Raw genomic sequence first — 12125 nt, 5'->3', positions numbered from 1 at the left:
ACTGCAGAAAACAATACTCCTATTCCATTTCCACAACTTACAAGGAAGCCCAGGAAGCAGCTGGAACCCGATCCCAAAATGGTAGAAATATTCAAAAAGGTTGAGGTAACTGTTCCTCTTTTTGATGTTATTCAACAAGTACCTAAATATGCAAAGTTTCTAAAAGATTTATGTATACATAAAGACAAAATTAATGAATTAGAAACTATTCCTTTAGGTAGTTCCATATCTGCTTTAATGGGAGGATTACCTGAAAAGTGTAGTGACCCAGGTCCTTGTATAGTTAGTTGTACTATTGGTGGAGTAGTAATTTATGATTGCATGTGTGATTTAGGAGCATGTGTCAGTATAATGCCTTTGTCCATATATGATATTTTGAGGCTCCCTCCCTTAAAAAGGTCGGCAGCTCGTTTTGTGTTAGCAGATAAAAGCATTATTGTAGTGGCTGGAGTTGCTGAAGATGTTTTAGTGAACATTAAAGGGCTTACATTTCCCACTGATTTTTATATCTTGGAAATGCCCCATAATGACTCAGATAAGCCATCATCAATCCTACTTGGAAGACCATTCCTGAAGACATCAAAATTCAAATTGGATGCTTTTTCAGGAACATACTCTTTTGAAATAGATGGCCGCACAGTAATCTTCAATCTGAATGGAGTCATAAACAACCCTCCAGAAGATCATTCTATCTTCCAGTGTGATGTCATAGATGAAACTGTAGCTACAGTTCACAAGGAAGAATTAGAAGAGAGGCACACTGGACAAGATCCAAGTGTGGGGACCCTCTTAACTGACAATGAGGGCACTTTGCCATTTTCACAAGCTCCAGATAATCCAGAGCCTGCCCATGATCAGAAGTTAGAGTTGAAACCCCTCCCTCCATATCTCAAATATGCTTATCTTGAAGATGAGCAGAAGTTTTCGGTTATCATTGCAAGGGAACTTACTTCTCAACAAGAAGAGCAGTTACTTGATGTACTGAGGAGGCACAAGAAGGCAATTGGGTGGAGTTTGGCAGACATAGTAGGCATCAACCCTCAAGTATGTGAGTACAGAATATTTTTAGAAGAGGGAGCAAAACCTGTCCGTCAACCCCAAAGAAGATTGAATCCCACTATCTTGGAAGTTGTCAAAAAGGAAGTGACCAGACTATTGGAAGCAGGTATCATCTATCCCATCTCAGATAGTGAATGGGTTAGCCCAGTACAAGTGGTGCCCAAGAAGTCTGGAGTCACTACAGTGAAGAATGAGCATGGAGAGCTCATAGCAACTAGAGTTCAGAATGCTTGGAGAGTCTGCATTGATTACAGGCGTCTCAACCAGGCAACCCGTAAGGATCACTACCCACTCCCATTCATTGATCAAATACTGGATCGCCTGTCAGGTAAATCACATTATTGCTTTTTAGATGGTTACACAGGTTATTTTCAGATTCATATAGCTCCTGAGGATCAAGAAAAGACCACTTTTACATGTCCTTTTGGGACTTATGCTTACAAGAGAATGCCCTTTGGCTTGTGCAATGCACCAGCTACCTTCCAAAGGTGTATGATGAGTCTTTTCTCTGATCTTATTGAGGACTGTATGGAGGTTTTATGGATGATTTTAGCGTTTATGGTGATTCTTTTAGCCTTTGCTTAGATGGATTATCTAGAGTATTAGACAGATGTGTTAATACAAACCTTGTATTAAATTTTGAAAAATGTCACTTTATGGTAAAACAAGGGATTGTATTAGGACATGTGGTATCTAATAATGGTATTTCTGTAGACCCAGCAAAGGTGAATGTTATTTCTAGTTTACCTTACCCCTCTTCTGTGAGGAAAGTCCGTTCGTTCCTTGGCCATGCAGGTTTTTACAGGAGATTTATTAAGGACTTTAGTAAGGTAGCACTTCCCTTATCCAGATTACTACAAAAGGATATTGAGTTCGAGTTCGGTGAAGATTGCAAGCAAGCGTTTGATAAGCTGAAGGCCGCCCTGACTCAAGCTACAATTGTGAGAGGACCAGACTGGAGCCAGCCATTTGAAATCATGTGCGATGCTTCCAACCATGCAGTAGGAGCAGCGCTGGCTCAGCGTGAAGGTAAGGACCCTTTTGTTATAGCTTATGCGTCTAAGACTTTAGACGCTGCCCAATCCAATTATACTACTACTGAGAAAGAGCTTCTTGCTATTGTTTTTGCTCTGGATAAATTCCGAGCTTATTTACTTGGTACTAGAGTAGTAGTGTATTCGGACCATGCAGCTTTAAAGTATCTATTAGCTAAAAAGGAGTCCAAACCAAGACTTATACGTTGGATACTGCTATTACAAGAATTTGATTTAGAAATAAAGGATATGAGTGGTAACCAGAACTTAGTGGCAGACCATTTGAGTCGCCTTGAGCACATTAAAGATGATTCTACTCCTATAGATGATAATTTTCCTTTTGATAACCTGCAAGCAGTATCTGAGGTAGTCCCTTGGTATGCACCTGTAGCTAATTATCTAGTTAGCCGCACATTTCCTCCAAATTTTTCTAAGCACCAAAGAGACAAGCTGAAAAGCGAGTCTAAATATTATATATGGGATGACCCATATTTATGGAGATGTGGCACTGATCAGGTAATTAGACGTTGTGTGTCTCAATCAGAATTCCAGTCCATTTTAGAGGCCTGTCACTCATCTGAGAGTGGAGGACATTTTGGCCCTCAAAGAACAGCTAGAAAGGTCTTGGACTGTGGATTCTGGTGGCCTACTTTTTTTAGAGACGCTGCTGAATTTTGTAAATCTTGCCCCCATGCCAAAACTTTGGTAATATATCCAAGAGGGATGAGATGCCTCAACAAATTATGCTTTTCTGTGAATTTTTTGATGTTTGGGGCATTGACTTCATGGGTCCATTTCCAAATTCTAATGGTTATTTTTATATATTATTAGCTGTGGATTACGTTTCAAAATGGGTGGAAGCAATTCCTACCAGCACTGATGATGCTAACACTGTTGTTTTCTTTGTGAGAAACCATATTATTTATCACTTTGGATCACCACGAGCAATCGTGAGCGATCAAGGCACCCATTTTTGTAACAGGAGACTAACAAGATTAATGAAGAAGCATGGGATAATTCATAAGGTTGCAACAGCATACCATCCTCAGACTAATGGGCAAGCTGAGGTGTCAAACATAGAAATAAAGCGTATCTTGCAGAAGATAGTCAAACCTCATAGAAAAGACTGGAGCACCAGGCTACAAGATACACTCTGGGCATATAGAACAGCATATAAAACACCCATTGGGATGAGTCCTTTCCGCTTAGTTTATGGAAAATCTTGTCATCTCCCAGTTGAAGTGGAGCACAAAGCCTTTTGGGCAGTCAAAGAGTGCAACATGGAAATTGGGAAAGCCGGAGCTGAAAGGAAGTTGCAACTGCAAGAACTGGAAAGCCTTCGCCTATAAGCTTATGAGAACTTAAAACTATACAAGGAGAAGATGAAGGCTGTACATGATCAGAACATCAAGAAAAAAGAGTTCCAGCCTGGGGATTTAGTCCTCCTTTACAAATCTCGACTGAGGCTCATGCCAGGCAAATTGAGATCAAGATGGGAAGGTCCATACAAAGTAGAGAAGGCAGAACCGTACGGAGTTTATCACCTAATCCACCCTTCACACTCTGAACTTATCAAAGTTAATGGACACCGTTTGAAGCTATACCATGGCGAGAAGATACAGAAGAATAAGGAGCTTGAGATCTTCCTCTTGGAAGATCCCCACATAGCAGAAGATTGAGCTAGTGGAGCGTCCAACTTACGGACGTTAAAGCAAAGTGCTAGGTGGGAGACAACCCACCATGGTATGATCGTTCTTTTCTTTATTTTCAGTTTTTCCTATTCAATAACTCTTCTCTTTATCGATACTTTCATGCATCTGCATTCACATACTTTTATTTAAAAAAAAAAAATAAATAAGGGGACAAAATTACCCCAATGCTGAATTAAGAATTCAAGGATCAATGCACATATGATAAAAATTAAAATAAAAAGTTGATACATGAGTATGGAATGTAAAAAGGGAACTCTGGGTAGCTAGGCATGAATTCTAAAGTTATGTAAAATATATAGGTTGGGTTGAAGTTTGGGTTAATTAAAGATTCAATTTATAAGCTCACTTAACCATATATGTATCCCTACCTTTGCCTTAGCCCCATTACAGCCTTGAAAAGACCTCATGATGTTTGCATTGGTATGTTAACTGTTGTTGATTGATTAGGAGAAAAACAAAAGTCAGAGAGCATGATTAGAAAAGGATAGAGTGATTACCCTATACACTAGAGAGACTAGAGTGTACATACACCATCAGTGAGGGTTCCATGCTTGAATTTCTATATTCCCTGCTTTCATGAGCTATCCTCTTGCATTTTTATCTGCTCTTACTTTATAAGAATTGAATTAGTGGAATTTGAATTATAATTGTTTTGAAGAACTTATTTACTTTTGATCAAGTGGACAAGAATCATATAGTTGCATTCATATATATATATATAGGATTGCATTGCATTGCATGAGTTTCTGCATGTTCATACTTATTTACTTCATCTCCTTCAATTAAGCATGAGGACATGCTAATGTTTAAGTGTGGGGAGGTTGATAAACCACTATTTTATGGTTTATATTGTGTTTAATTGTGTGGTTTTATCATGATCCTGACCCACTTATTCATTAAAATAGCATGCATTTATATTTCCTTCCTGAAATTATTACAGGGGTGAAAACTGCTTCCTAGAGACTTTTAATTATACATTTTACTTCTCCTTTATTTCATTCGATGCCGTGATCTGTGTGTTAAGAGTTTCAGGCTTTATAGGGCAAGAATGAGTTGGAGATTAGAAAGGAAGCTAGCAAAAATGGAAGGAACACAAGAAATTGAGGAGATGACCAACGAGAAGCGACGCGGCCGCATGGACGACGCGACCGCGTGGAGAAGATCAAATCGGAGTGACGCGGCCGCATGGATGACGCGACCGCGCGAAATGGAAAAGCACGAGTGACGCGGAGGTGTGGACGACGCGTCCGCGTGGCAAAGCAGAAACGCGAATGACGCGTCCGCATGAGCGACGCAATCGCGTGACGTGCGCGATCTGCATAATTTACAGATTTGCTGGGGGCGATTTCGGGCCCTATTTTGACCTAGTTTTCGGCCCGGAACAGCAGACTAGAGCCAGAAAACAAGCAGAAACCAAAGAACATTCATTCTACAAAAAGTTTTAGTTTTTAGATCTAGTTTTGGCTCCTCCCCTAGGTTTTCTCTCTACACATTCATAGTTTTTAGGATTATTATTTTACATTCATAGTTTGGGATATTGAGAAGAGTTATTACCTCATCAAGACTTTGTCATTCTAGTTCGTTTTCTTTACTTGGTCTTACTCTTCCATGTTCTTTACTTTGTTTAATTTTACCATTGGAATATTCTTAGGGTTATTTAATACAAGAATCACTTTTATGTTTTATTGACTATTTTAACTTTATTTACAATGTCTCTCCTTAATTCCTTTTTATATGCTATAAACTTTACCTTTACAATGAGTGAGTAGTTCCCTAACTTGATGGGGAATTGATTGAAAGGAACCCTTGAGTTGGAAGGCTTGAAAGAAAAATTGTAATTGGGTTTATGGTTGGATTGCCTTCTAATCACTAACACCAATCCCTTTTAATTAAGTGGATTGCAACTTGTGAGCGGACGTAGCATTCCAACTTGTTTAACTTTCCTTCACCTAGTGAAGGATAACTAAACAGGATAACCTTTAATTGTCAATTAATCCTGAGAGCATTCCAACAATAATAGGGATTCCAACTAATCAATTCCCAGTCAAGGCTTTTATTTACATTATTCAAATTCACCAATTTAATTTCCTGTTTGCCCAATTCAAACCTTTTTGAAAACCTCTGATTAATAAAATAGCACACTTTTCTGCAACTCGTTGGGAGATGACCTGGGATTCATACTCCCAGTATTTTAATTTCAATTTTCTGTGACATCTTTCTAAATTGAGGAGCAGATTTCTGGCGAATTAAGAACTATACTTGCAACGTATATATTTTAACAATTTTTAATTTGCCAATTTCTGCACACCATCAAGGGGATTAGGACTTGTGAATAGAAGTTGGCTCCCTACTTGACTTTCCTTTATTCGGTAAGGGTTAACTAAGTAGAAACAACAACCTATTACTATTAATCTTGGGAAATCCAACAAGGATAGAACTTCCGACTAATCTTCTCCTAGCCAAGTTTTTTATTTTAATTACATAAAACCTCTTATTAATTTTCATTGCTTTAATTTATAATCATTTATTTTTCCACTCCTCTTTCAAAAATTTCTCAGAAAATTCATAACCAATAACAAGAACACTTCCTTGCAATTCCTTGAGAGACGACCCGAGGTTTAAATACTTCGGTTTAATTTTATTGGGTTTGTTTTAGTGACAACTAAATTTTTGTATGAAACGATTATTGTTGGTTTAGAAACTATACTTGCAACGAGAATTTATTGTGAATTCTTTACCGACGAAAATCCGTTCGTCAACGGTAGAGTCATTTTTTTTTATTTTTTTATTCTATAATGGACCCCGATAGTTAATAATTGATAGTCAACTCTCAATTAGTAAAAAATAAATTAGTATTTTATCTGAAAATAGTGATTTATATATGATATAAAATATCAAATATACAGAATCAAAACACAATGAAAGTTTGATAAAGAAATATATAAGATAGAACTATATTGATATTAACCTTATTCAGATTCATCATCTTTCGCTTCCGAGGTAATTTCCTGATTATCGAACCCGTCTTCTTCTTCTTCGTCTCCATCAACCTGTCTTCTTCCTAAAGATCGTCGTCATCCAGTGGTAGTGTGTCATCATCTACTTTAAAGTCAATAATATCATCATCCATAACAACCGACCTAAGGGTGATCGGATCACCGGTAGCAAACACCATTTTCGAAGGAGTTGGGTCATCAATTTGGAAAGGTTCCTGAACCTCTGTCCCATCAAACTCGATGCGACCTCTTGGATTAGTCTTAACCACAACCACCCAACTAGACTTGCATGACCTCGGATAAGGCAAATAGTATACCTGTCATGCATTTTGAGGTAGAATAAAAGGATTGTAGTACCTATATTTTCTAGTTACATTTACTTTAGTGATATTGTAGTCCTTGTGCTTTCGTGCTCCTTTCGTGTACTTGGATCATACCATTCATATTTCAACACGCACACCTTATACGTAGTGCGACAAAAATACTCTAATTGAATTATATTATGCAATACACCATACCAATCAAAATGACCACTGCCTGAATCCAGACTCCGGTGTTATCTGTTTTTCTTCCAACTGACCATTGTAAAGAATGGAATCGATATCCATTAACATTGTATATCAGGTAACTTGTGCCTTTATTCATTGGGCCCAACTAAGTGCAACTAGTTCCCAATCTGTTGTGTCAACTAGATGCACTCTAACGTATTCTCTAAAATAATGTAAAAAATTGTTCAGTGATGTATCAAGATTTGTTTCTTGGAATAACCTATGATACAATAGGATGAATAAGAAACTTTTAGTGTACTGAAGTTTTGATTAGATGACTAATATAGTATGTTACTAAATGCAATAATTATAAAGATTTGAAAACTCACATCAAGTAGGGTGAAACATGGTCACAGTTAAGAATCACATGCAGATGTGTGACATCGATTTCCTTTTTCTCTAACTAATATTCACTACTCGCGCCCATTGCAACTTGTAAGACCCCGAGTGTTCATGCATCGGTTCGAGCTATAAAGGACCGGGTTGGCCGACCTCTTGGAAGGTTGGCCCATGACTGACCTCTTGGAAGGTTGGCCCATGACCGACCTCTTGGAAGGTTGGCCCATGATCGACCTCTTAAGGTTGGCCCATGACCGACTTCTTGGAAGGTTGGCCCATTACCGACCTCTTCTCAAAGACATCGGCCAAATCGCTAGAGGAGCCCAAAGCAAGCCCAAACGAAGGAACACAGCCCAATCTAAAGGCAGCCAAAGCCCAGAAAGATAAAGGCGGTTCCCCTTAAAGATAAGATGACTTCACTTAAAGATAAGATAAGATAACTATCTTATCTCCAGAAAGGTCACTCCACACTATTATAAATACGCTGGAGCACCCAGGTATAACTCATACTCTGATTCTACTTAAAACCTGCTTAAAGCCCGTGCTAACTTAAGCATCAGAGTCTCTTCCAGGTACCACCATCCTCCAGTGACGATGGACCAGTAGCTCCATCAGGTCCAACAAGTCGGACACGACAGCTCTAGCCACCAGATCCAACAAGTCGGACACAACAGCTCCGGCCACCAGCTCTAAACAGGTCGGACATAGCAGCACCGACCAGCACAGAAGATCTCGTCTGAGATCGACCTTCAGTTTCAGGTAACCCTCGGAACATTGGCACCATTGCTCGGGAACCTAGAAGTCATCCCATCACCATGGCGGACGACCATGACAACGATCACAACTCTGGTTTTATGGACAGAACGCCAAACAAAGACACGGACGCCACCTCCAAAGACACACCTCAAAACAGGGGAGATAAGCAACCCCCAAACGCAAAAATTTTGGAAGCTATCCATGAGCAACAAAATTGCATTAAATAGCTGGAACAAGACTCTGAACATCAACGGGAAGTCGAAAGAGACTTTCAGAGAGAAACAAGATGACGTCGAAATCTAGAGGACAAGCTCTTAAAGCTCGAAGCCGATCTCAAAACTAATACCGCTCGATCCAGTCATGAAGATAGCTCCCACAAAGATCAAGACCCATTCACCAAAGAGATCATGAAAGCTAAAATCCCAAAGAACTTCAAAGCTCCCGACATGATCCCGTACGACGGCACATCGGATCCAAGCCATCATATTAGCAATTTTAGAAGCAGAATATATCTCACTGACGCCTTGGACGCTATTCGATGCAAAGCCTTCCCAACTACCCTAACAAAAACAGCAATAAAGCGGTTCAACAGTTTGCCTCCAAGATCCATCACAAGTTTTGACGACCTTGCTAAAAAGTTTCTTGCCAGATTCTCCATCCAGAAGGACAAAGCCAAACACGTCCCGAGCCTACTAGGAGTCAAGCAAGGAGATCGGGAAAGTCTTCACAACTACATGGAAAGATTCAATAAAGCATGCCTGGATATACAAAGTCTGCCAACAGAAGTAGCTATCATGGGTCTCATCAATGACCTACGAGAAGGACCTTTTAGCCACTTAATATCCAAGAAGCACCCAACATCTCTGAACGAGGTACAGGAACGGGCAGAGAAATACATCAACATGGAGAAGAACTCTCGACTAGGAGAGAGCTCAAAAACCAAATTCTCCTAACGCACCACGGGACAAGGATAAAGAGTCCAAGAAAAAAGAAGATCAACTTGGTGAGAAGCCTAGAAAATACCACAATTACACCCCTCTACGGGTGTCTCTTGTGGATATTTACCGAGAAATATACCACACAGAGAAGATCCCACCACCTCACCCAATCAAAAGTAAAAAGGAGGAGGAAATCGGACAGAATACTACGAGTACCACCAAATCTACGGACATCCTACCAACGAGTGCTTCGACCTAAAGAATGTCATAGAGAAATTGGCAAGAGAATGGCGATTAGATCGGTACTTAGCCAATAAAGCGGATGAACCAAGAAAAAGAAGAAGGGCCGAAGAAGTCGGACGAGTGGAACATCCACCTCACATTGAAGAGGTCGTGCGAGTTGAACGTCCACCTCACACCGAAGAGGTCAGACGAGTGGAACATCGACCTCACACCAAAGAGGTCGGACGAGTTGAACATCTACATCACACCGAAGAGGTCGGGCAAGTTGAAAGTCCACCTCACACCGAAGAGGTCGGACGAGTTGAAGGTCCACCTCACACTAAAGAGATCGGACGAGTTGAAAGTCCACCTCAAACCAAAGAGGTCAGACGAACATCCACCTCACACCAAAGAGGTCGGACGAGTTGAACATCCACCTCACACTGAAGAGGTCGGATGAGTTGAACGTCCACCTCACACCGAAGAGGTCGGACAAGTTGAACGTCCACCTCACACCCCTGAGAGACATGTTCATATGATAAATGGAGGATTCACAGGAGTAGGGATCTCTAAATCATCTTGCAAAAGGCACCTCAAAGAGGTATATTAAGGAAGGGAGAGAGGTTTGAAAAGGACAACAGAGTGCGAACAAAGCCTTCCGAGATTTCAAAAATTCTTGGGGCAACCACCCATTCTTACTAGACCACGGGAAAGTGAAGAACTCATATTATACCTCGCAGTGGGAAGTCGGGCAATAGCCTCAGCACTAGTCAGAGAAGACGAAAGTGGGCAACAACCCGTCTACTTCATCAACAAAGCTCTACAAGGGGCCGAACTAAACTATCAAAAGATAGAAAAAGTTTGCCTACGCCCTCATACTTACTTCTCAACGACTCCACCCATACTTTCAAGCTCACACTATCAAAGTTTGGACCAACCAGCCCATAAAAGGCATCCTACAGAAAACAAACTTAGCTGGAAGAATCCTACAGTGGACAGTCGAGTTATCCAAATTCGATCTTCTATATGAAGCTCGGACAGCCATCAAATCACAGTATCTGGCCGACTACATTACAAAGTACACTGACGCCCCGAAAACTCTTACAAAATGGAATCTCTACGTGGACGACTCTTCAAACAAAACCGAGAGTGGTGCAGGTGTAAGTGGTATGCGAAATTGTGATCATCAACAATGGCGCCAAAGGACTTGGAGCTCTCAAACGTGAATCACACTTTGTCACAATTCCACACAACTAACCAGCAAGTGCACTGGGTCGTCCAAGTAATAAACCTTACGTGAGTAAGGGTCGATCCCACGGAGATTGTTGGCTTGAAGCAAGCTATGGTCAACTTGTAAATCTCAGTCAGGCAGATTCAAATGGTTATGGAGTTTAAGGTGATGAAAATAAACATAAAATAAAGATAGAGATACTTATGTAATTCATTGGTAGATTTCAGATAAGCGTATGAAGATGCTTTGTTCCCCTTGAACCTCTGCTTTCCTATTGCCTTCTTCCAATCATTCATACTCCTTTCCATGGCAAGCTTTATGTTGGGCATCACCGTTGTCAATGGCTACTTCCCGTCCTCTCAGTGAAAATGGTCCTCATGCTCTGTCACAACATCGGCTAATCAGCTGTCGGTTCTCAATCATGTCGGAATAGGATCCATTGATCCTTTTGCGTCTGTCACACGCCCCACAATCGCGATTTTGAAGCTCGTCACAGTCATCCCTTCTCAGATCCTACTTAGAATACCACAGACAAGGTTTATATGTTTCGGATCTCAGGAATGGCCGCCAATAATTCTAGCCTATACCACGAAGGTTCCAATCCTAGATTAGAAACCCAAGAGATACGCATTCAGGCCATTGCTAGTAGAACAGAGGTGGTTGTCAGGCACATGTTCATAGGTAAGAATGATGATGGGTGTCACGGATCATCACATTCATCAAGTTGAAGAACGAATGAATATCTTGGAGAAGAAATAAACTTGAGTTGAATAGAAAAACAATAGTACTTATATTAATTCATGAAGAACAGCAGAGCTCCACACCTTAATCTATGGTGTGTAGAAACTCCACCGTTGAAAATACATAAGAACAAGGTCTAGGCATGGCCGTGAGGCCAGCCTCCCAAAACATGATCAAGTGTATGAAAAGTATGATCAAGTGTCAAAGTATCAAAATACAATAGCAAAAGGTCCTATTTATAGAGAACTAGTAGCCTAGGGTTACAGAAATAAGTAATTAATGCAGAAATCTTCTTCTGGGCCCACTTGGTGTGTGCTTGGGCTGAGCATTGAAGCTTCCATGTGTAGAGACTTTTCTTGGAGTTAAACGCCAGCTTTTGTGCCAGTTTGGGCGTTTAACTCCAGCTTTTGTGCCAGTTTTGGAGTTAAACGCCAGAATTCTTGAGCTGACTTGGAATGCCTGTTTGGGCCATCAAATCTCGGGCAAAGTATGAACTATTATATATTACTGGAAAGCCCAAGATGTCTACTTTCCAACGCAATGTAGAGC

This window comes from Arachis ipaensis, chromosome B04, assembly GCF_000816755.2.
Source record: "Arachis ipaensis cultivar K30076 chromosome B04, Araip1.1, whole genome shotgun sequence".
Taxonomy (NCBI): Eukaryota; Viridiplantae; Streptophyta; class Magnoliopsida; order Fabales; family Fabaceae; genus Arachis; species Arachis ipaensis.
Note: the sequence above shows the minus strand (reverse complement) of the source record.